Below are 26,062 nucleotides of genomic sequence, written 5' to 3' on the forward strand. Positions count from 1 at the left end.
TCAAAACACTGGTAATAAAGATGCTCACAGGTTTGACAGATGTGCTTATGTATGGCAAACGCATAAGGGAAGAAGTGAAGGCTATGCTAAATGAAACGAAGGAAAATCCACACAAAACCAATGGTGAAGGGAAGGAAACCGGTATTCAAATCAATGATTTGGAAGATAAGGGAGAAAAAAAAACAGTCAACCAGTACAGAATGAGGAAACAATAATTGAAAAAAAAATGAGGAGAGGCTTAGGAACCTCTGGGACAACTTTAAATGTGCCAACATCTGAATCATAGGGGTGCCAGAAGAAGAGGAAGAGCAAGAAATAGAAAGCTCGTGCGAAAAAATAATGAAGGAAAACTCCCCAAATTTTGTGAAGGAAATAGACATACAAGTCCAGAAAGCACAGAGAGTCCCAAAAAAGCTATACCCAAAGAGGACCACACCAAGACACATCATAATTACAATGCCAAAGCTGAAAGATAAAGAGAGAATCTTAAAAGCAGCAAGAGAAAAGCAGAGAGTTACCTACAAAGGGGTGCCTATAAGACTATCAGCTGGTTTCTCAAAAGAAACTTTGCAGGCAAGAAGGGACTGGCAAGAAGTATTCAAAGTGATGAAAAGCAAGGACCTACATCAAGATTACTCTATCCAGCAAAACTATCATTTAGAATGGAAGGGCAGATAAAGTGCTTCCCAGAAAAGGTAAAGCTAAAGGAGTTCATCATCACCAAGCCATTGTTATATGAAATGTTAAAGGAACTTATTTAAGAAAAAGATCAAAACTATGAACCTTAAAATAACAACAAACTCCCAACTATCAACAACTGAATCTAAAAAATAAAAACAAAATCCAACTAAGCAAATTAGAATAGGAACAGAATCATAGGTATGGGGATCATTTGGAGGGTTATCAGTTGGGAGGGGGAAGGGGGAGAAATGGGGAAATGGTGCAGGGACTAAGAAGCATAATCGGTTGGTACAAAATAGACAGGGGGACGTTAAGAATAATATAGGAAAGGGTGAAGCCAAAGAACTTATATGCACGACCCATGGACATGAACTAAGGGGGGTGGGATTGCTGAAGGGAAGGGGAGTACTGGGTAGAGGGGAGCAAAGGGAAAAAAATTGGACTACTGTAACAACATAATAAATATACTTTAAAAGAAAGAATTGCTGACCAACAATTCTTTTTGGACAACAGTCATCCTGATTCTTCTATCTCTGTTTATCTGGATCCTTCCATTTCCTAAACTTAGATAATCACATAAGGATGCATGTAGCTTTTGCTCTTCCCTCTGCAGATTTTTAAAAAAGCTCAAAAAGTTAAAAGCCAGCAATGTCCATCACAACCAAAATATGAAAATGCTTAATTTGTCTTTTACTGCTCTCCACCTATTGTGCCCATCTTATTTTTCCAACATTATTAAACCATAGGCTCTTGCCCTAAAGTCAGCTATTTTTTTAATTCCTAAATATGCCCTCAACTTATATTCTCTAAACTCAGTTTTCACTTCATATTCCTAAGAAGAGCTTAAAATTTTTGTCATGCGTATAAAATAATTTTCCTCAATGTAAATGCTCAAGTCCTATATGTCATTCAACAATAATAATAAAATGACTATTATTAATACAGCATGTCAGGTACTGTCCTAAGCACTGTGTGCTTATCAATTTATTTAATCTCAAAGACAACTCCATGACCCCAGCTCAAATACTACCTCCCCATAAATTCCCCCACATACACACTCATGTGCTAAGGAAGATACTTTCTTTTCATTCTGAAATCTCAAAGTATTATATCTTTTATAGAATTAGATGCCTTGTCTCTTCTATTATATTCATATGTTTTTATCTTATCTTTGCTTAGTCACCAATAAGGTTTTGAGGGCGGAAGTCTTGCTAACCTCTTGTTGCACACTTAAATCTTCTTACTTATCCTTCGTGTCAAAGCTCTGAAATCACCTGTTATAAGAAACTGCCTGATTCTTAAACTCTGTTAGACATTCCTCACCTGTGCCCTTCACAGTTCTTTGCATGTCTTACCATCTTTTTCAATCTCTACTACAATGACCTGTTTGTATGGTCAGCAGACATTTTCCTACTGAGGCAAGCGCAAGATCTCATTTCTTTCCCAATCAATAGCATTTGTTACAATATATTATGAAGTAACTATTCAGTAAATGTGGGATGAATAAATGATTACCCCAAGCATGACTATCTGACCTCCCAGGTCCCAGGATATTGCAACCTATAACCTGAAAGGACATAATAACTGTTGGAGAGAATATATTGTTGGGGATAAATAGACAATGAAATTTTACCACACAATATAGTACAAGACAATCAATTGTGAGGCTGAGCATGAACATGTGAAGTATAATGGGGGCCCCATTTCACCATTTACAAAAATTAATTCAAGAAGGATCCTAGATCCAAACAAACAAGCTAAAACCATAAATCTTTTTAAAAGAAACATAAGAAAAAATTTTTGTGAGGTAGGGCTAGTATACAAGTTTCTTAGAGCGGTCACAAAGAATAATAACCATTCTTAAAATCCAATAAATTTGACTTTATCACATTTTAAAATGACTACTCATTAACAGATATTCTTAAAGAAATTAATAGGTGGGCCATACATTGGGATAAAACATTTGCAAAGTATATATCTGACAGGGTACTAATACGTAGCATAAATAAATAACTCTTCTAACTCAATAATAAAGAAACAACCAAAAATAAGATAAAAGAATGTCAAAAAGACCATGAAAAACTGCTCAACGTCATCAGTTACTAGAAAAATGTCAATCAAAATCATAAAACCACTACACACTGACCGGAATAATTAAAATTAAAGAATCTGACAGCAACAGATATTATCATTGGAGCACTTGAAATTCTCATGTATTTTTGGTGGCAATGCAAAATAGTACAACAACTTGGAAAAAGGTATAAAGAACAGTTTTTTATAAAAGAAACATATACGTACTCCACAACTCTACAATTCCATTCCTAGATACTTACCTAAGAGACACGAAAATATAAGTTTACCAAAAATAAAATATAGAAACCACACTGATAATGGCCAAAAACAGGAAACAGCTGAATGTCCACCAATAAGAGATTGCTTAAACAATGGTATGTATAGTCAGCACTCTCAGCAATAAAAAATAAATACTGATGTACCAGACATGGATTAAACTAAGATATATTATGCTTATTAAAAGATTTTTAAAAAGACAACATTCTGTATTATTTCATTCACGTGAAATTTTAGATTGACAGGCAGGCCAGCAGTGGTCTCTAAGAAGATGGGAGTGAAGACTGACTGGACAGCCCCATGAGAAAACTTCCTGACTAATGATAATTTCCTGTGTCTGGAATGGGTCTGGATTATATACATATGGGCATCTGTGCAAAACGCAGCAAATCCACACTAATAACTGTGTATTACATTCTATTTAAATTACTCATCAAAGGTAAAAACTAGTAAAATGTGATATTAATAAGTTTGATACCAATAAGTATCAAAATCTAGTTAAATGTGCTAAAATATTCAGGAGGAAAAGTATCTGCAAGTTACTCCGTATTGCATCGCAATAAGCGAAATGAATAGGTACAAGGAAGAATAGAGAGGTGAGCACATATGTGTTCTAAAAAACATAGTAAAATGTCAATGGTGGGTACTGTGCAAGGAACGATACAGGTGTTCAATGTCAAATCCAATTTTACTGTTAAGAAAAACACAATGGGGAACTAAAATACCGTGTGGGAGGGGACTCTTGTTATACAATGCTCAGGATTTTTTCAAGTGTTTGTCATAGGTTTTATAGATAAATAGATAGGCATACATAGATATCATATATACCATATATATGTATAATATGATATATATTATACCTATATGCATATATGATGAAGCACTGTCATATCCACATAACTAATTTGTCAATTATGTTGTATTAATAGTTCTAAAAATTATATTCAGAAAACTATGGTGGGCTATAAGGTGTCCAATTACTCATTTAGAGCAAATGAAAGGCAATTTTTCCAAACTGAGTTTAGGATTGCTCAACATTTGGGGATTGTAGAGAAGGGTAAAAAATACAGGAAAAAGTAGTACACACAACTTCTCAGCTTTTTTTATTATTATTAGTACAACTGTCTTAATTTCTTTGTAAACTTCTTTGCTTCTTTTCATGTATCAACACTTGAGTTTTTCTAAATTTCCACTTAAAACTAGACAGCAAATATATCCCTTAAACAGAAAGCCAGTAATTTATTTCTTACAATTCTTCTCTTCCCTGTCTCCACTCCTACCATTTCCTTACCCCTTCTCTGTAGCCTATTCAATTTCATCCCGTTGTCCGTTGGTTTTGAAACATTTTCTTTGTGTGAAGACTAACTCCCCATTCCCTCCTTTTTGATCTCCATTGAGCCTTGATTACAAACCTCACTGAATGATGGTATTACTTAGCTCCTTCCTCCACCCACTCACCTTTATGAGGCCACTCACATCTTCTGCTTTTAAAAACTAGTTTTGATGATGGCCCACTTGCCATGATTGCTTTAACATGGATTTAAAAAATCTATGTTCCCAGAGTAAGCAAACACTAAGAGAGGGAACCCAGGGATCCCTGAAATGGTTGGTGCTTTGGGGATTAAATAAGTAAAAATGCTCTGGAATAACATTCAAGAAGAAGAGTTTTATGTTAAAATTCTTCGTTTTCCTCTCTCGTAAGGAGATGGACCAGTGATTGGTCAAACCAAATAATGTTAAGCTTTTGTTCCTTTTTTATTTGAAAGTAATTCTCTAATTGGAAATAGCATCTTTAAGATTCAGAAAACAGAGCCCCATCAATGGAAGGCGACCAGCTCTTCCCATCTTTGCTAGCTAAGGCCTTTTCCTAAAATCCCTTCTCTACATCTATTTGGAGAAGTCCTATAAATAGTGAAGGTGCCTGAACTGAAACAATATGAAGTCTTTCCTCACTTTAGCTCTTTTATAAAAACATGAAATCATAAGTCTTAAAGCTAAAGTGAGTGACCATCTATTCCATTATTTTCTCAATAGCTTTATGCAGATCGCTCCTTCTACAGAATATTAGGTGCGGTGGCTCATTGATTAACTAAGGTGAGAAGCACTGGATTTAATCAAATTCAAGCCTTGGATAAACTAGGGTAGATTTTAGTGATGCTTTAAAGAGCAACTCATCTTTTTGGCTGTCATTTTATTTTCAAAGAGGTAAAATTATGAGCCTCAGTTATGAATAGCAAAACTAGGGCCACAAACGAGGGCTGTCTTCTGATTCCAAGATCAGGACTATTTACACTATATATATCCCATGAATTTAATAACTCAGCATTCAATATTCTATCCAGAAATGTTTGTGGACTACATCCTGGCTATATGTCTGACATTTCCTTTTTCCTTTCTGAGAGAGAGCAAATCAGATGTTTTATGTTTTAGAGCATCCTGGGGCTTATCTACCGAAACATGAACATCGTCGGGGAAAAAGTTAACACAGAGAATATCAAAATAAAAATTTCCCACTTCCTGTTCTCTCTTCCAATAAAAACAAACAAACGAAAGAGCTCAATTAAAGCAGCTCAAAGTTCCTACAAGTAGAAAAGACCCTTCTTTTAACAAAAATAACAATTTTAGTAAGTTAAGTCTTCATAATAAAGGACTGACTAAAAAGCAATTTCCCATTCTCCATCACATATCATATGAAAAATAATCTGGTTATTTCCTTAATAAGTAGCCGACAGAAGCTCACACCTCCACCATGTCTCTGGTGCAGACCTGCACAGGTAAATTGCAAAATTGTATCAAACTGACAGCAATTATTCCTAAAGAGCCCAAGGAGATAGAACCCAAACCAATAAGATAGAAGGAGGAAGTGATATACAGGAGTCATTCTTTAGAAGGTTCTCTATTCTGTGTTTTTCAATTAATTATAAAAGCAACATAATTGCTCAAACTATTTTACTTCAGTAAGACAGTTAGTTTCATGATCTAGACTATCATTTTACTCTGGCAAATAAATGTCACCAGAAAATATTATTTCCCCAAAGATATCACTAAAATACACTCTAATTTAATCTAGTCCCACATTTTAACTCCTGAAAGCTGCCTTTCAATGCTTATTCAATGCCCCTGGCACCAAGGGTGAAAAAGTACAATACTTTTCGAGGATGGAGTCCCTCCAGCTGGAGGTGAACACAACATGACTTGGTTGAATTTAGGTCCATTCTGATCCTAAAAAGGTTTGGTAGCAGTTTCTACTGTCAGATTAAAAACCAATGTTGTATCATTACAATGCTAATTGAAGAAATAGGAGAGGAGATGCAGCTCTTTTTCCTGAGGCTGTTCTTCTCTTTAGAGAAAACACTATTGTCTGAGACCATATTGACTCCTGTGATAGAGTCCTTCAGGTAGCCCATGAACACTGGACTTTTGCTTCATCAGCCAGGCTGATGAAGGCTTCTGCGCAGCTCTTCGGATGACAGGGCGGTGTGTGGCTTCAATCAAATTGCTGGTTGACTCTTCCATGGGCCTAAATCATACCCAGTAATATAATCAAACCAGTTTGGCTAAATTATACAGCGTATATCAGTAAATGGCTTTTGTAGGTCACTAGCCTACACACACTCTGGCATAAAGTACAGCAGATAAAAAGAAATGTTTTAACATTTCCAAGAAACTCCCATGCATTACTTAAGGTTTCGACTAATAAGGAACTATTAGAAGGAAACAAGGGAGACATGAAAGCCTCGCAAGGCTGTGTCCAGCCCAAGCATCATTAGCTGTGATCTGTAATCAGGCCCTCACCCCAGTTACTAGGCGGGGTGAGGCCCCCTCCCAGAGGGCAGCCAGCCAACCGCAGACCAAGAATGAGAAAACCAACGTGAAGGGGAAAAAAATGAACCTGGATGATAACTGAGCCCAGATGGGGAGAATTGTTAACTGTGGAACTGGTCTTATTTAAAGACCACCAGTAAATATTTTGAAGCCACAGAAAAACTTGCCCAGACAGGGAAAACATGGTGTCGTTGCGCCTGTAGTGAAAAGGGAAGTGAACGTACTCACTCGGCCCCACGAGCAGCGTCTCTCCCAGTTTTGGTGGGACAGGAGGTCCGTGAGCAGGAGTTACGGGCCATGCACGGAAGAAGCAGCTGTTTCCTCTTATTCGCGTATATTTTCCTGACGGTGACAATGTGGGTGGGGTGCCCCAGGCACTGCTATTGCAGACCTCCCAAAATGGCAAGGGCAGAGCCCCGGCTTCCGTCTGCTGCCAGCCGGGATGTGATGGACAAGACATCTCTCCAGAGGAACTCCAGCTGCGTGGCCACTGGCAGGCAGCTCTATAAAAGAAGAAATAAATTAGGGGACAGCTTGTTAGACATGTTTGAAATTTTGGTTACAAACAACACCAAGAGGAACTGGACTTACATATAAGTGAACGTCATTTCATCTTTAGAAACCTCTTTTAGTTACTGAACATTTTAAATGATGTGAGCTATTGACAAGTCCAAAATGATGTGGGACAGACACTCCAAAACCACCAACACCGTGGCTTGGCGGGGAGGAGGGCAGAAGAGATAGACACCCAGACCTCTCTGTCCCCTCTCACAGATGGCCCACACCTCAGGGACCTAGGACAGAGAAAGGCCAAGAATAGATCTGGAAGGGCACCCATGAAGGGCCTGCATGCTCCTGCAGATTCTGTTCTCAGCGTGGCAGCAAGAGTGAGCCTGATCAAACCTAGCTCAGAAGTGTGAGCCTCTCTGCTCCTAACATCCCTCCAATGACCTTTCATTGTATCAAAAGGAAAACCACAATGAATTCAGACTTAAATTTAAGACCTGAAACCATAAAACTCTGAGAAGAAAACAGGCAGTAAACTCTTTTCCATCAGTCTGAGCCTTGTATTTTTGGATATGTTGATTCTGGCAAAGGCAACAAAAGTGAAAATAAGCAAATGGGATTACATCAAACTAGGTAATTTTTGCACAGTAAAGAAAACAGCAACAAGATGAAAAGACAGCCTACTAAATGCAAGAAGGTATTTGTTAATGATAAATCCAACAAGAGATTCAAAACCACAATATATAAAGAATTCATACAAAAAAATGCAATTTTAAAATGTGAGAAGATCTGAATAAGCTTTCTTTAAGACAGACACACAGATGGTCAACTGACATATGTGAAGATGTTCAACCTCACTGATCATCAGGGAGATGCCAATCAAAACCGACTTGAGACATCACTTTCCACCTGTCAGATGGCCATCATCAAAAAGAAAATGGAGAAAAACGTGTTGGTGAGGACGGAGAGAAAAGGAAACCTTCTTGCCCTACTCGCAGGAATGTAAACCAGAACAATCATCATAGAAAACACTACGGCGATTCCTCAAAAATTAAAAAGTGGAACTACGGTATGACCCAACGATTCCACTTCTGGGTATCTGTTATCTGAAGAAAATGGAAAACAAAATTCAAAAAGTTGTATGCACCCCTACATTGACAGTAGCATTTTATACAATAGACAAAACACGGAAGCAACTTAGGTGTCCATCAACAGGTTCGTGAATAGAGATACTATGGTACACATATGAACTGGACTATTACTCAGCCAGAAAAAGAATGGAATCTTGCCATCTGCAACAGCATGGAGGGACCTAGAGGGTATTACCTTAAGTGAAATAAGTCACACAGAGAAAGACAAACACCAGATGACCCGACTTATATGTAGAATAAAAAAAAAAAAAAAAATGAGTGACCAAAGCAGAAACAAACTCACAGATACAGAGGACATACTGATGGCCACCAGGGGAAAGATCAAGTGGTGAAGGGAAATATAGCCAATGAAGTTTGCATGTGAATGATAATTACTAGGAGTCATGCAGTGATCACATTGTGAGGTATAGAAATGTCAAATCACTATATTGTACACGTGAATCTAATATACTATTGTATGCCAACAATACTTAAATTATAAAAAAATAAATAAATACAGTGGCACTGTTATAAGCATAGACTAACTTTAGTTGAGAACAGTGGGGAAAACCGTCACACAGACAACTGTTTCCGTAGCGTGTTCTCTGTGAAACTTTCATCAACCTTCACAAGCACGTTTTTCTCTTCTTCTGTGTCCTTCCATCATTTTGTATGTGCAGGGCTCATATAGAACTATCAGTATTCAATCATTCTGACCACAGAAAAGATAAATTCATGTATCTATTGCACCTCTTCATGCTTGGCCATGGCAATTATTATTTTGCATGTATGTCTTAGACTGTGATTTCCTTAAAATCAGAAAACTTTTTTATTTATCCACGTATCTCTTGGACCGAGGTAGTGCCTAGGTCATTATAAGAGTGTAAAAATATAATTATTTAAATACTTCTTGAATATTTAAAAAATGTATGGCTTTAGCACATGAGCATACCATTTCTTAATACATACAAACAGCTCCTAGAAATTAAGATTGATACTGAACTCAAATCAGTCTTGAACAATTTTACTATAGATTAAATACCTGGTAGAAATAAAACGATGGTGAGAAATCAAGGAGACCAAACCAATAAAAGAAGATCAGAGACAGAAACTAGGCTTTTTGTCTATAACTAGATGTCAACATATCCGGAAACCAGAGCCCTTCTCATGGATCTCATGTGACAACTATTTTATCTGTAAATTTCAGATTTTCAACTGAAATACAAGTTTACTGTTAAGGATACTAGAAGTTATTAGCAAAATACACAACTAATTTGGATGTTTTGATGAGTGCATCATCACCACTGCTATATCTTTTATGTGGAAAAACATAAACCCCATAACCATTCCTACTAAAGAAAGGAATTTAAACCTCAAAAACCTAATTGTATTTAAGCAATACTAAGGAAAGGAATTTTGACTTAACAAACATGAAGATAATAAAATTTAATTTTATAGAGGTATGCTTGGTCTTGAATCTTACGTCAAAGAAAATGAAAAACTTAATAAGATATTGCAATAAAATCTACAAGATTATAGACAAACATTTTGGCAAGAAACAATTGTATACATTTGGTTAAGTAACACCAAAATAATAGCAAAATGATATGTCCCTATGACTATCAGCCAACCCCAATTAAATATTATTTTAAAGTCTGTCTTTTAAATTTTTTTAAAAAATACGTATGTTAATGGAAGCTCTCCAGACCAAATTCTCATTTGCCTTCATGTAACCAGTCAAAGCAGTTAGCCAAAACGTGTTACAAAAACCAGAGTGAAAATGTAAGGGAATTTATAAAAATATTGCAATTAAGACTGTCATTGACAGTGGTTAGTTTTTCCTTTGATAACAGAAATCTAAGAAATAATTTCTTTCAGATATATAAAACTGGTGGTGATCTAATCATTAATATTAGGCCAGGGATTTACAACTTGTACTAAACGAATTAACTTGTTAAAGAAGCATTCAGAAAAGAAATGGAATTTTAGACCCCAACCCTGGATCGCAGATTCCTGCAAATATATCTGTATATTGGTGTGTTATAATATATACCAAAATGCATACCTCTTTTTATCCTTCATCTTGACTTTTTTTAAGGAGAGGACCTCAGACAAGTTATTCATGGATCCCCACCTAAAATAAGTGCTGTCTGTGAAAGGACCAATAATGAATCTGTAAATGAAATAAATGGCCAATGTAGAGAAGACAACTTAGGCCTGCAACACCATCTTGTTGGCCATTCCCTCTATTCTGCAAAGAGAGAAATACTCCCTGGCGCACTGAGTCACAGAGCTTCACAAGACCACCAGCTACAACTCCCAAGTCTTTGGGTAGAAAAACCTTTTTATTTTTTTAACTCTCCTTATACGGTGCCCAACTTAATGCAATAGACACCAGAATGTTTCATGAGGTCCTCGGGATGACAGTGAGCAAAAGTAAGCTGTGAAATGACTTTTGTCTTCTGTAGTTCGATCTTTATATATAATTTTTTCAAAAGAATTTTAAAACCTTAGGCAAGATTTTGTCTTCATTTTTACTAATTCATCTTTTTTTATATAACACAGCTACATAATGATATCTGTAGTGTAATGACAGCCACATTTCCATATGAAAAGTTTCTTATGCTTTTCTGTGAGTCTTCGAAGATATTGAATGAGGCAGATACTCTCAAATTATGTTGCTCTTAAACATTCTTTTCAGAGTCAAAAAGATCACCTCATAACCCCAAACACTTATGTTCCTCTCCCTGTTTTAACCCTAATAACGTGATGCACGCCGCACTTGTGCCTTGGGAAGGGTGAGATGGAGTCGCTAGAGAGGGCATTCTTGAACTAACAAGCCCAAACTCTAGACCTTGAGCCCACAAGTATGAAAGAACACTGTTGCCAAATTGACACCAGTCACAGAAGACTTTGAAAATTAATTCAAAAAGAGTTTGCACATGTTGTCAAATCCCTGAATACCATTGCCCTGATCCAAGTGAGCCATTATGAAGGAGTCAGAAATCTCCTATAAGAAGCAAATGATTAGGGCTGGAATGAGCTGAAGTGATTGGAGTGGACATCTGACATCTGGGCATCCTTCCCATGCCTTGAATCAAGGGCTTGTTCATGTTTTCTGTAAATCCAACTACGATTTCCTACAAGAACTTTTAAAATGTGGCTGCGGATCATCCGTCATGGGACTTTTGACATGCGCCATCCCTGAGGGCGGGCAGCCTAAGACCGTCTTTGTCAGGTAAAGTGCATGTGAACAGTCACACGACAGATGATCCACGGCCACATTTTAAGTGTATCGCTGAGTCTTATATGAAGGCAAGCTGAAGATTAGAGGATGCTTCTATTCCTGCTCCTTACCTGTCTGGAAGAAGATGGCAGTGGTTTACACACTAATTATGCATAAAGAAAACATATCTTTTGTAAGTATCTGCTGACTGAATCCCCTCTGATCCTCCCCAGCCACTCCCAGAACATAGGCACAAAAGTGGTTTTTGTCATCAGCCATGTCCTGGGTTTGTTTCTGACAACTTTTCAGTTACCTCATCACTCCACCGAACAGTGAAGCAAAAAAACAAAAGCCTGCTAAAATATCTGGCAAGACTCCAGAGGCCATCCTGTGGCCCTCTCCTATGATCCTTGCATGTTCAGTGAGGAGTAATGCAGTCAAGAAGGCCAAGGAAAGGAAAAACATGCTCTGGCTTTGAAATTCAGATAAGGTGGTTTTATGGTTTTAATTACATTGTAATAACTACATAGAAGTAAATCGACTCTTCCTGTTTTAAGTTAGGTGAACATCTGCCGTAAATAACTCCAATGCTTTTTCTTTTGTAAACTAATTACACAATCGGCCCTATAAATTTATGGAGTGTTAGGATGCAGAATTTAATTACATAATTCACTTATCTAAAGTTTTGCTCTTATCGGTGCTGTTCACAATTCTCCATGTTCATAAGACGTAGCAGGAATATGTTACATAATGAGAATTTCAGGTTAGAAAGGAAAATTTTATGACTGCACTCTTCTGCGTCTCTCTTTTTGCCTGAACAAAGTAGCCTAAGGCTATTTATTCTGAAGAGAAGCTCAAGTAGTCACTCAATTTAAAATACAGGTACTATTAGCCCTGGCTGCTGTGGCTCAGTGGATTGAGCGTCGGCCTGTGAACCAAATGTCGCTGGTTTGATTCCCAGTCAGGGCACATGACTAGGTTGCACGTCAAGTCCCCATTTGAGTTCGCAAATGAAAGGCAACCACACAGTGATGTTTCTCTCCCTCTCTTTCTCCTTTCCCTTCTCTCTAAAAATAAAATAAATAAACAAACAAACAAATAAATTATTAATAAATAAATAAATAAAATAAAATACAGATACTATTTATAAGTCACTTAGCCTGTAAGTGATGTGCTTTTCTGAGTTCTGTGGAAAGGACAAGCAAGAACTCATTTATTTACTCATTTGTTATTAATAAATCATTCATCACTTACTATATGCCAGAGAATAGATGACATGTGAGAACTATAAAGAAAAACAGAAATTCATATTATGTTGGGGAAAACAATATAAATTATTAGAATATGCTCAGTAAAGAGGGTATGTACATCATATTCTGGGATCCCAAAGAAGCTAATCCTGGAGGCCCAGGGGGTTATCAGGAAAGCTTTCTGAAAGGTAACATATGAGGCACATCTTCAGGCTGATTTCAGGGAGCAGACGCTCAGCACGTGTTGGTCCTGAGAGATTTATTTCCTGAATTAAAACTAGAAAGTCACCTTGAACCAAAAAAGCCTCAGGCGCTAATTATCTTCACTGCCTTTTTCCAAAGGACCCATACCCTGACGAGTTTGCTTTGCTTTGTCTTGCTGCTCCATTGGCCTCTGCACACTGACAGTTCTCTTACTATACACTGTCCACTTACTGCTGAGAGTCAACCCTGTCCATCTGTCCCAGGCCAGATCCTAAAGGGTACCAGAGTTTCGGGCAGAACCCTTCATGCAAGGTCACGCCATAGCCACCAGCCAATTGAAGGTGCAATGTTAGTGTTCATTCTACTCCCGATCCAGTCACTAGCATCCCCTAAACAGGGACCACCCATCCTGTTATTGAGCAGAGCACTAAGGAGGAAGGCAATTTTTCCTAAAAGGTCAAGTTGAAGGTAGCAGGCATTGAGATCTGTATAGTTCGAAAGTAGGAAGACGAGTTTGCTATATAGATAAGAATATAAATGTCACATCTAAGCACGACCGCCTATATAGATATGAAGCTATAACAATAACAATGATGATAATAACTACCACTTATGAAACTCTACTATGCTCTAGTTACTGAGATTATATAGGGTTGGGCCAAAGTAGATTTACAGTTGTTCATATAAAAAATAATACAATAATTAATAAGCAATAACACAAGAATGAAGTCTGTGTTTCACATACCCACAACTGTAAACTTAATTTTGCCCCATGTTGTATAATCAAGCCTCATACACAAAACAATTATGTGTATCTTGTCTATTATTCCCACTGAATAGAGACTAAAACAGATATTCAGAGAGGTTAGGTAACATGCTCAAGGTGGGCAGGGGTGGGCTGGGGGGGGAGGAATGGGGGGAAAATGGGACATCTATAATCGAAAAACAATAAAATTAAATTTAAAAAAAAGAATGTGTACTTTCATAAGCTTTCCTTATCATTCACCAGCCCTACCCCTCCTGAAGAATGCAATACACTCTACTACTATTGAATCAGAAGTTACACACCTGTAATCACTGCCGCTGTCAAAATACTTATTTAATTGCTAAAATGTGCACGTTTTAATGTAAAAAATCACTCAGTGGCTTTAAACAACATTTATGTTGCTAATAGCTTTTTGTTTTACTTAAATATCAGGAAAGGAGAGAGAAACTTCATTGCATTCACACAAAGTGCCAGATGCTGAGCCAGGTTTCGCCTTTTGTCTTACATTTAATTGTGCCAAGTAGGTATAATTTCCATAATTTTAAAGATGAGGAAACTGAGGATCAGAGAATTTAGGTATCTTGTTCAAAGTTGCATGACCAATAATAAACTGATCAGTTCAAGTTGCTAATTAGAATTATATAATTCCAAAATTCTTAATATGAAAAATTATTAGGATTTCTCCAAAAGACACAATGAAATGAATTCTGAAATAATGAGATTTATGAGTCCAGCACTATCACTTAGTTCTTATTTTTTCTCGGGTCATTTCAATTAGCAAAATATATTAAGCAATTATAATGCATTTGGAGTCATAAGACCTATTTAGAAATACAGGGAAAGAGCAGTAATGGCCAGTGAGCTGGCACGAAAATAGACACATAGACCAATGGATAAACTCACACTTATATGGTCAATTAATCTAAGACAAAGGAGCAAGAACATACAGTGATGGAAAGACCGTCACTTCAATAAATGGTGTTGGGAAAATAGGACAGCTACCTACAAAAAAGTAAAAATGGACCATTCTCTTACACCACACACAAAATAAACTCAAAATAGAGTAAAGACTTAAGTGCAAGACTCAAAATTATAAAACTCTGAGAAGAAAACATAAGCAGTAAACTTTCTGACATCTGCCCAAATAATATTTTTTTGGATCTGTCACCCTAAGAAGGACAACAAATAGGATTATATCAAACTAAAAAGCTTTTGAACAGGGAAGGAAACCATCAACAATATGAAAGGCAACCCAGAAAACAGGATCTCTTCACAAATGATATATTCAATAAGGGGTTAAAATACACAAGATATGAAGAACTCATACCACTCAACATCAAAGAATCTCAAATAATCCAATTTAAAAATAGGCAGAGGGTCTGAATAAACATTTTTTCAAAAGGATACAACAGTGGCCATCAGACACATAAAAAGATGCTCAACATCACTAATCATCAAGGAAACACAAATCAAATCCATGGTGAGGTATCACCTCTGTCAGAATGGCTATCACCAGAAAGACAACACAGAACAAGTGTTAGTGAGAATGTGGGCAAATCGGAACCCTCGTGCATTACTGGTAAGATCACAAAGTGATGCAGCCACTGTGGAAAACAGTGTGATGACTCCTTTAAAAACCACAAATACAACTATCATATCACCCAGCAATTCCATTTCTGGGTATCTATCCAAAAAAGAAGTTTAATTAGAAAAGAGAGATGCACCCCTATGTTCTTTGCATTATTCACAACAGCCAAGATACAGAAGCAATCTGTGTCCACAGATAGATGAATGGTATTTGTGTGTATATATATGTATATATATATATATATATATATATATATATATATATATATATATAATTCATGTGTATATATATGATGCAGAATACATATATAATGCATACACAGGCACAATGAAATATGAAATCTTGTCATTTGCAAAAACATGGATAGACCTAGAGGGTACTATGCTAACTAAAATAAGTGAGGGAAGGACAAAAACCATATAATTTCACTTACATGTGGAATCTAAAAACAAAACAAACAGACAAAAAAATACAAATAGACTCATAGACATAGAGAACAAACTGATAATTGCTAGAGGTGAGGGGAGGAAGGGTGAAAAAGTGAAAGGGAATGACAGGTACAAATTTCCATTTATAAAATAAATAACTCAGGGGGACGTAATAATACAGCACAGGGAATACAGTCTATAGGAGCATTATAACTTTTATGGAGACTGATGGTTACTAGATTTATTGTGGTAATCACTTTGCAAGGTATATAAATGTTGACTAAGTATGTTGAACACCTGAAACTCATAATACTGCATGTCAACTATATTTTAATAAAAAATTTTTAATTTGCCTTAAACAAAAGAACAACCACCAAATTTTGGTTTATGAGCAATATCCTCCCTGTGACCTAAATTCCTATTCATTAACATATGGTTTAAATTTTGGCTTTTCAGTGAGTTATAGTCTAAGTATATTCAAATATATTTTAAATGAAAATTAGTGTCTCCTATTTTCAAATGTTGCAATGGGGAGAAAGTCTTTTGATGAGATAGATCCAAGAGAAACAAATTGACTAAATTTTCTATTTTTGCAAACCATGGTAATATCATGGCTGTATATGTTTACAGCTAGGGTGGGTTTAAGAAAACTGGCACTTTTGTACTGCTGTTTTCCAAACATTTCTGTTTCCTGTAAAATCAAAGATGAGTTATGCAAGAAAAATACTAAATAACATTTTCTTGGCCCTCTGAAAGCTTTACCATACTTACTACTAAGTACATTTATTAATTTATGAACTAATTCTTTAGAAAATCAAGGTAGTAACTTGGATTTTATCCAAAGCAAAATAATAGTTAAAGGTTGTTTTTTTTTAAAATATATGATGAATTTAGTCTTACACAACTTAGAAGATACCTAGAAAAAATTTTATTTCTGATGCCTGTCAACACCAAAGGCATGTTCACTAATAGCAGGAAAAGTTATTGACCATGTGATACAATATCATCACCACTTTCATATTTTTAAAATGAGAAATTCTTTGTACTATAGAAAAAACACTAAGTCATAATATCAAGTCAATAGAGATGTTAACTTTTGAGTTAAAGATAAATATTTTTCTTCATGCTTATTTTTTAAACTATAGTGCATAACATGGACCCTGAAAGATAGAAAATATAAGCTGTATTTACAAAGGAATTACAGTAAATAAATTGTAGGGAAGACACACTTCTATCATGGGAGCATGAAGAGCTCTGTGGATACTCTCCCCAGGAAAACAACCAAAACTACCCAAAGTGATTTCAAGATATCATTTAAAGTAGCTTTATTATAAAAATTATCCAAAGAGGACATTGGACAAATAAGGAAATGCTATTTTTTTTTCCTTTTCCTCTCATATGTGTTACATCCCGAGAGTTTTTTTTTTTTTTTTTTTCCCCATTTCTAACCCCATCTCAGAATCTGCTTCAAGGAGAACTCAATCTGTGACGATCGGCACAGAAGTCATCCACCCCAGCCAGTGGTGAGTGGAAGGCCTGGACTAGATCTCTCACTACCTAGTTAATACCAAGCATCTGTCACCGATGGCAAATCACACTCAGTGGATGCCTTGGTGGTCATCCAATGGTTAAAATTCTTATTGATGGTGATCTGGGTTTGCCTGCCTGTGCAGGGGAATTCAGTGACAAGCTGCCATAATGAAAGAGTTAAAAATATATTTAAAAAATGATAAATCTAAGGAGATTAGGGTTGGATGATTGTTACTAAATTAAAGACTTGATATTTAAAAATTGAGAGCAATAAATAGACAATTGCGAATTAACTATGAAAGCCAGAGAAATTTTTGATGGTTTACAAAGAAGTCCTGTGTGTCATGCTGTGGACAAGCAGGAAAAAAAAAACTGAAAACTAAGACCAGCACTTGAGAAACACAGGGGCCAGCCTCCCAAGAGACTGAGTGCCTAGTCAAGACAGGTCCGGAAAACCTCGCACACACAACATGGAATGGAGACTTTGGGGCAGGTGCTCCAAATGTTTGGTTCCCAAGACTCCACTGACCCTTCAGAACCTGCGTAATTGGGTTACTACACTCCATCAAGATGTAGCTCCTGCTCAGTGAAAACAGTCAATTAAGAAAACTTTTTCTCATAAGGCAAAAGGTGCTCTCCTGGCTGTGAGGCCCATAATCCGAGCTCAGTGGGTGTACAACCCAGCCAGAGAAATGTTGGGTCAGTACAAAGGAAAAGACTGTCTCAAAGCAGCAGCAAGTCCTAGATAGTACGTTCCACGGGCTGGATTTTTAAGATGCCAAGTTAATGGGCCCAGAACATTAGACTGCATAAGAGACAATTTATGGATTTGGTGGCAGTCTCTTCGATCAGGGGATAGTGCAAATGCTCTGCGGGAGTGTCTCCTAGTCTGGAAAAAGCAAAGTCATGTGCAGGAAAAACTGAGATGCCAGGATTGACTGGCAGACACTCAAAGGGATTAAAAGAATCAGGGAAGTGAGCATCAGGGGTGGACAGATTCCTTAAGGTCAAAGACCCACGAGAACGTTACACTCCACAGGAGAGACCATACTTCATAGGACACCTCATTCACCAAGGCCACCAAGAATGCGCCGGTGGGAGGGGCACCGACCTCACCAGGAAGTCCGTGGTGGTTCTGTGCTGGGCTAATGGTAGGAAAGACTAGCACAAAACTTGGCTCACTGGTGACCACGAAGCTGGAAACACTAAGACCATAGTAGTCGGCTGCCCGGGGGTTATAATTCTGCTATGGGCCAACAGGTCTGAGTGGCAACCCAGGGGCCGTCACCTGTAGAAATAACGGAGGTGACAGATAGAACACAGCATCCCAGAGGAAACCCTGATGGGTTGCCAGCAAAGCAATGAAACACATATAATCTAAAGAAAACAAGAAGGGATGAGCAGTTACCCAAATAAAAACACTGGGGGACACAATTTTCATTGAGTTAGATCTGACACTTGGTTTTGACTGACTTTTGGCATCTGAATCCAAAAGTGACCACAGTTTTCTCTCTATCACATCAACTTTTTAAGTACAGCATACCCTCCCTTTGTCCCCAAGATCATACAAAATGTACATACGAAGGAAAATAAAGAAAAAATTACCAGAATATACTGTTTATTTAGAGTCATTTCATTCACATAAAGGCTATATATTGTTACAGTAAGTCTTGGAGAACTTCAAAATGCTGTAAGTGTAAATTTTTACCTTAATATGTATGTTTGGTAGCAGAACTTTACTACCTGTACACAATTTGACTTACAGTAACAATATATAGCCTTTATATGAATAAAATAACTCTAAATAAACAGAATATTCAGGTAATTTTTTCTTTATTTTCCTTTGTATGTACATTTTTACGGTTTTTGTGACAAAGGGAGGGTATCCTGTACTTAAAAAGTTGATGTGATAGAGAAAAACTGGGGTCTTTTGTGGATTCAGATGCCAAAAGTTAGTCAAAACCAAGTGTCAGATCTAACTCACCAAAAACCGTGTTTCCCAGTGTTATATGTGGAACTTCGTTTTCTAGAAGAGCCGGTGGTTCATGCTCATGAGAATAAATACCTACTACCAATACAGAAGTGCCTTTCCTGCCTGCAAGGCCTCACTATTGCCTGTAATCCAGCACTAACCTCTATTACCCTCTCTCTTCTAAGTCTGCCCTCGGCAAGCAAGGGCCACCAGAGTCCTGGAGAAGCTGCTTTTCAACTGTGCACGGAAAAGAGCACTAACGCAGCACAAAGCATGCACTGGGGACGGAGATGCACCCCTCGGATGTTTTTGTAAGAAAGGACGCGCTCCACAGTGGGAGTGTGGTTCGCTAGGCACCAGCTCGTAGCCTCTCCAGCATCCCTCTCAACCTCTGACCCCGCTTATACCGATCTCCCAGCAGTTCTTGGTCAATGGAGGGCAAAGCAATGATATATGAGAGCACACTCCTTGGGAGGCAAGGGACCTTAGCAACTGAACCAGGCGAGAAACAGAGGCCTGAGCATTTCTCCCCAATGCCAGACTCTTCCCATGAACTGCCTTGGCTCTAGACTGTCAGGACTGTAAGATTTCTCTACCAGTCTCTCAGCTCCTCCTATCCAGTCCTCCTTCCAGACCTTTCCCTTGGCAGGCCTTGTTCTCCAGGAAAACTCCGCACTCCGAACTGCATCACAGAGCTTGTCCTGGGAGCCCCCAAACCTGGACACCCACAGTGAGAGGTATAAATGCCGCGTGGAGGACGAGCCAAAGCGCCGCTGCTGGCGGGGGAAGGGTGGGAAGTCAAAAGGAAGACGCCTTCCTCTGTCAACAGAGTATTAGCCGTATTTTACATTGGAACAAAGATTATTTCTATTTTTACAGCACATGAAATGTTGTTAACAAATTGAAAGCCTCATACAAAATTTAGAAAAAAAAAAACTTTGAACACATAACTTCAATAATTTTTTTTTTGCGTCTTTCTAATCCAAGCTTTTTGGATGTCTGTAAGTTACATATAAATATATTTCCATAGGCAGTGTGATATTATATATATGCTATATACTAAAATACTATATACTAATTAATGTAAACTTTACCCTTAGGGATAGTCATTTTCCCTATTCAAAAACCTATTCTTTGTGTATAAATGACTCATGGATATGGACAACGGGGAGAGATATGATTGCGGGAGAGGGGGTGGGCTGGGTGGGGGAGAGAAATGGGGGGAAAATGGGACAACTGTAATTGAAAAACCAAACATAAAAAAATAAAAATAAATAAATAAATAAATAAACCTATTCTTTAAGAATGATGAGTTATTATTATATTAAAAAGTCCAAAGTCCTTCTATACATCTTGCTTGATAATACAACTTTGTTAATTTATATTACATATGTCAAAAATGTGTTTTTTATTGGTAGAATTAATGACTTCCTTATTAGGAGGATAAATTACATACTAGTTTTCACTAGTTAAATCAAAAGATATCTAAGTAAAGTGAATTGGCTAAAGCTATTTTAATGCCAGTCTCCTATGATTTCATGAACAGCTGTGTTATATTCACATAATGGAATACTACTTGGCCTTAAAAAAGAAGGAAATCTTACCCTTTGCAACAGTCTATTTGGACTAAAATGAAATAAGCCAGTCAGAGAAAGACAAGTACCACGTGATTTCATTCATGGTGGAATGTAATGAACAAAATGAACCAACAAGCAAAATAGACAGACTCAGATAAAGAGCAGGTTGACAACTGTCGGGATTTTGGGGGTGGGGGAACAGTGGGAGCACTGAACGAAAAAGAAAAAGAAAAATTCACGGACATGAACAACAGCGTGGTGATTGCTGGGCAGGGAGGGGAGAGGAGGTGGAGAGATGGAGGAGGTTATAGAGGGGATAAATGGTGATGGGTGGAGACTTGACTCAACGTGGTGAACACACAACACAGTGTGCAGATGATGTGCTGGGGAACCGTGCACCCAAAACCTGTATAGTTTTGTTAAGCAGTGTCACCCCCAATAAATTCCATAAACAAAAAGAAAACATAGAAGAATATTGCAAAGTACATGCCCTTTCCCCTTAGGAATGAATATCGGGGTTTAATCCCCAAAGAGTCCCATTGTTGAGCCATCCATTTTGGAGGCTTTCTGCCAGCCTAATACTTACACTGGGGATAACAGAGCTCTCCCTAAAAAGTTACTGTGTCTCCCACGGCGATCTTTTATGGAAAGCGATAGGTAGAGCTCTTCAAAGAACAGAAAGCTAGAACTTCATCAAGTTTATAGAATAGGTGGTATCCACTCTTTTTTGCTTTCTTACTAGTAATTGTTGGTTCAATAAATGTCTGTATATGTTGCAGACTTTTGTCTAAAACTTGCCTTCATTAAACCTGGGATGGAGCAGTGGGAAAGAAGCTCCCATTTTACTCACTTCCAATTGTCCAGACTACCATTATACACCCCGCCCCCCAAACTAAGAATTGTTCCTGGGATGATTAGCAGTTTCTAATAGAAGTCAGCTGGCATCTACTTCTATAAATCCAGCGGGACTGGCGGAGGGAGAAACCCTTGATACAGTTGATTTCCATGATGCAACAAAGAGTTTGAATAAAAGACCCAATAGTTGCATTGAAAAACATTAATGAGCTTGGCATTTTCTCTTTGGTTTAGAGAATATTAAATATTTTAAATAAAAACCTGTTGAAATCCATCTAGATATATGAATTATGCAGTGAGATAATTTTAGAGAAATTTGCCAAATGTAAATGTATAATTTTTAACCAAATTAGTCTAAATTAGGTTAGTCTATTGGGGCAGTGTTTGGGTTAGTCACATCCTGAAGTACAGATGATTCAAGTTATTTTCTAACTATACTCTTAGAATAATTTTGATACCTAATTGTTAATCTAAAAGTTGATCTTTAAAAGTAACTAATCAAAATGGCTTTTAATTCAGGAAAGAAATATTTCAAAGCACATCTGCATACTATCATCAATTTACAACAAAATAAATGTCCATAATCTTCTTTGGTGTCTCAGAAATGGGACATAGTTAACCTGGCGGGTTATAAATACTCCAATTGGAGGGTCTCATTCAACAGCTCTGACAGACCTTAAGTTACTGTAGTCTATGCAGAGAACACTGTAATGAGGAGGTCACCTGCAAAGCAGTTACATCCTACTTAAAATTTGGAAGGCTGTGAATAATGAAAATATTAACAGGTGATTAACAAACTAATAGATGAAAGCTATAAATTTAAAGAGCATGTAATGAGCCTATTAGAAGGTTCCCAAGACACAGATTTTGAACACAGTTTTATTCCAAGTTCTGAAGGTAAATAATTGACAAACATACTGGTAAAATGTGACCAAGTACTTATTTTTCAAAGATATCACATTTTTTGGCAATGATTGTACATTTTAATAAAAGTCTGACAATGTGTAATTTGAAAATAAAAAGTACTCAGTTTTACTAAGCCAAGGCTAAAAACATTGTGAGATGTGTGTATATGTATATGTATGATTTGATTAAACCAATGTTCAAACAGGAAGCAAATCAGTCTGAGAAATGGATTCTGAATATTATAAAGGTCCTCAATATTATGTTGTTGCTTAGCCTTTGGGCATGAAAATATTTGCTAAAGGCAATAGAGCTCTGTTAATGTCATGTATTTTTGATGTGTATACAGCATGTGTATAATATTTGTTATATTTATATTTGTGTTATATACTATATTCATGATGTATGTTAATACAATATAGTATAGTATAGTGTAGGGTAGTGTAGTATAGTGTGGTGTAGTGTGTAATGTAGTATGGTGTAGTGCAGTGTAGTGCAGTGTAGTGTAGTTAAGTGTAGTATAGTGTAGTGTAGTATAGTGTGGTGTAGCATGTAATGTAGTATGGTGTAGTGTAGTGTAGTGTAGTGCAGTGTAGTCTCGTCTAGTCTAGTCTAAGCAATGAAGCGAGATGGTTATTCAGAGGGCTTTAGGACCAGAGAGCTGGGTCCAGTCTGCGCTCTGCCACTTACTAGTTAGGTTTTCTTGAACAAGCACGTTACCTCTTCTGTCTCAATGTTCTCAACTCTAATGCAGAGACAAGAACAGTACTGACATCATAAGGTTCTGATGGAGATCATATCAGTAAATTACTTAGCAGAGTGCTTATAACTAATTTCTTAATAAATGGGATATTATTTGTGTTGTTATTATTATTAATCACCTGAGAGCTTACCCCGTGCAGAGCACAACAAAATACAAAACGTTAGAAGGAGTGGGTCTGGCTCGTGCGGTCCAAGTGTTCTGAAAATCAAGTCCGCTGGCTCTGTAGTTGGCAGCCCATTGATGACAGAGGAACAATATAGAGGAGACCGGGTTGACCTCGTGTAAAGAGGCCACAAAATTTTATGAAGCATTTTGTACATGAAAGAACCCTGACGGATTCAACTGCAAAGATGAAACAGAAACTGAAAATTGTATTGTTTGTCTTAAAGACCAGAATATCAGACACAAGATTGTAAACAGAGGGAATTTGAAATACATAAACAACAGTGATTGGACAAATTCTTTGAAAAGTCCCTCCATGATATTAACCTTTCTTTGGAGATTACAAATCAATAAGAAACAATTGACTGGTGTTAGCCGTAAGTTGAGAATATGGATATCATACAGAAAAATACAAATTTTTGGCATCTGATAATACAAAAAAATGTTGACTATGCAGCTTTAAAAATAAATTTAAACATAAATATTCCTGATTTTGAAGCTGGTATAATGGTTTTGGCAAAACTTCGGTTTTGTTGCCCTGATGATTATGTAGAAATCCTTAATGCAATTTGCATTTTAGATCAGGAGTGTTTATATCAGAAGCAGTTGCTCAGTTTGGACAAGCACATAAAGATTTTGACACAAGAGATACATTTCTTCCATCACTGCATGAAGAACACGGAACACAAACAAAAATTAATGAAGCTATTATAGCTGTCTAGGCAATTATTGTTGATCCAAAGACAGACCACAGGCTGGAAAAAGTTGGAAGATCCACATTTTAGGATTTCAGCTTCTCATTTAGTAAAGTCAGAGCCCATACACAATTCTGGAATGTGTAAGGAAATCCAGTGTTCATTTTTCAGGAAATGAAACCCCATAAATTTGATCAGATATTTGCCATTTGGGGTTTTTTTCCCCTCTAATATGTATTGGGGGAAAGTGAGGGGTTAATTCTATGTATACAGAGATGTTCACTTTAACTTCAATTACAAAAGGTAAAGCCGAAGAAAATTTAATGCCCAACAGAGTTAAATAATTTAGCCATGGGACAATCACAGCTCAGTCCACTGCCTATAACCCAGTTCTGACCTCTTGTGAAATGACGATAAATTGAACACAGTCTGCTGGGCTGTGCAATATTCCTCTGCACCTCAGACCGGAAAGTTCTAGTAGTTTTACATATTCTCGATTTTAATTCTCAGAACAACTCTTTGGGACTGCTAATCTTATTTGGACATATGAGGCAAGTGAGTTCAGAAAGACTTGATGACATTACAGACATGCTGAATGTCATTCATCAGGGACGGAGCTGGAATTTCAGAGACTTCGGCCCAAACACTGCCCAGCACATTTCTAAACACAATGTTCTCTCCCTAGACATTCCTTCCCCTTCATTTCCTTTTTCTGTTACCTCACCCACCACATTCAAAGTCGTGGTGTCATTTCCTTCCCCTGCATGAGTACTCCCCTGAAATAACTCGTGCATCTTTCCTGCATTGTTCTCCCGCTCTGCAATCCTCTTACCTCACTCCTGGGAAACGGTGATGGTTCTGTTTCTTGTTTTGTTGACTCCGATCTCTGCACACTTCAATCCATCCTATGACTGTCTCATCACCTCCCAGCTGAGCCCTTCTAGGGGCTCAGTCCCCTAAACCTTATCATGTAAAGGCTGGAGTCCCTTGTTTGTAGTTTAAACCCCAACTTATATTGTCCCCAATCAACCTGGCCCAAGGTATCACCCCCTGCTTGCATTTATACATTCTAATCTTCGAGTAAATTTGAAAAAGCATTGTTTTACTCAGTTTTTCTTCTAACATGCTTATTCCATTTCCTCAATCTTGAATTCTTCATTTTACCCAATTCCCACTCTTCTCAGGGAAATGCAGATCCCCTTAGAAGCAGATTTTAAAAGAATCACAGTGAAACAGTCACGGTGGGTGTCTCAGATGAAGGGTGAGATCATGTATTTTTTAATTATTTTATATTCCAAGTTGCATGTAATGAGCATTTATTATTTTCATCACTTAAAAATTATATTATTTTAAGGAAATCTCACATGCATGAAAAAATGTAGTACTTGCATACAGAGAAGTCCCAGGATATCTACCAATTTATTGACATTTGAGCATATAGTGCATAGAAACAAATAATGGCTTTCAACATACAGTGAGCTGAGTAGAAATGAAAGAGAAAGGTTAACTGAAGCCATCCATGTATTTTAAAAAAGGCCTCAATGAAACCTGAGGACCGCCTAGAGGCATATGTGAGCTGAGGCAGATTTGTTCTGGGTTCTACAGTAAGATCATCCTGCTGAGAGGCTCTGGAATGTGAGAGGAAGAGTAA

The 26,062-nt window shown here is 37.2% G+C and overlaps 1 pseudogene; it reads left to right on the plus strand.

Moving 5' to 3' along the window:
• Positions 1-8,206: 8,206 nt before the first annotated feature.
• On the plus strand, positions 8,207-24,501 carry LOC150008131 (tRNA-splicing ligase complex subunit RTRAF pseudogene; annotated as a pseudogene).
• The last annotated feature ends 1,561 nt before the right edge of the window (positions 24,502-26,062 follow it).

The sequence above is a fragment of the Furipterus horrens genome, unplaced genomic scaffold (assembly GCF_987537825.1).
Source record: "Furipterus horrens unplaced genomic scaffold, mFurHor1.1.pri manual_scaffold_5, whole genome shotgun sequence".
Taxonomy (NCBI): Eukaryota; Metazoa; Chordata; class Mammalia; order Chiroptera; family Furipteridae; genus Furipterus; species Furipterus horrens.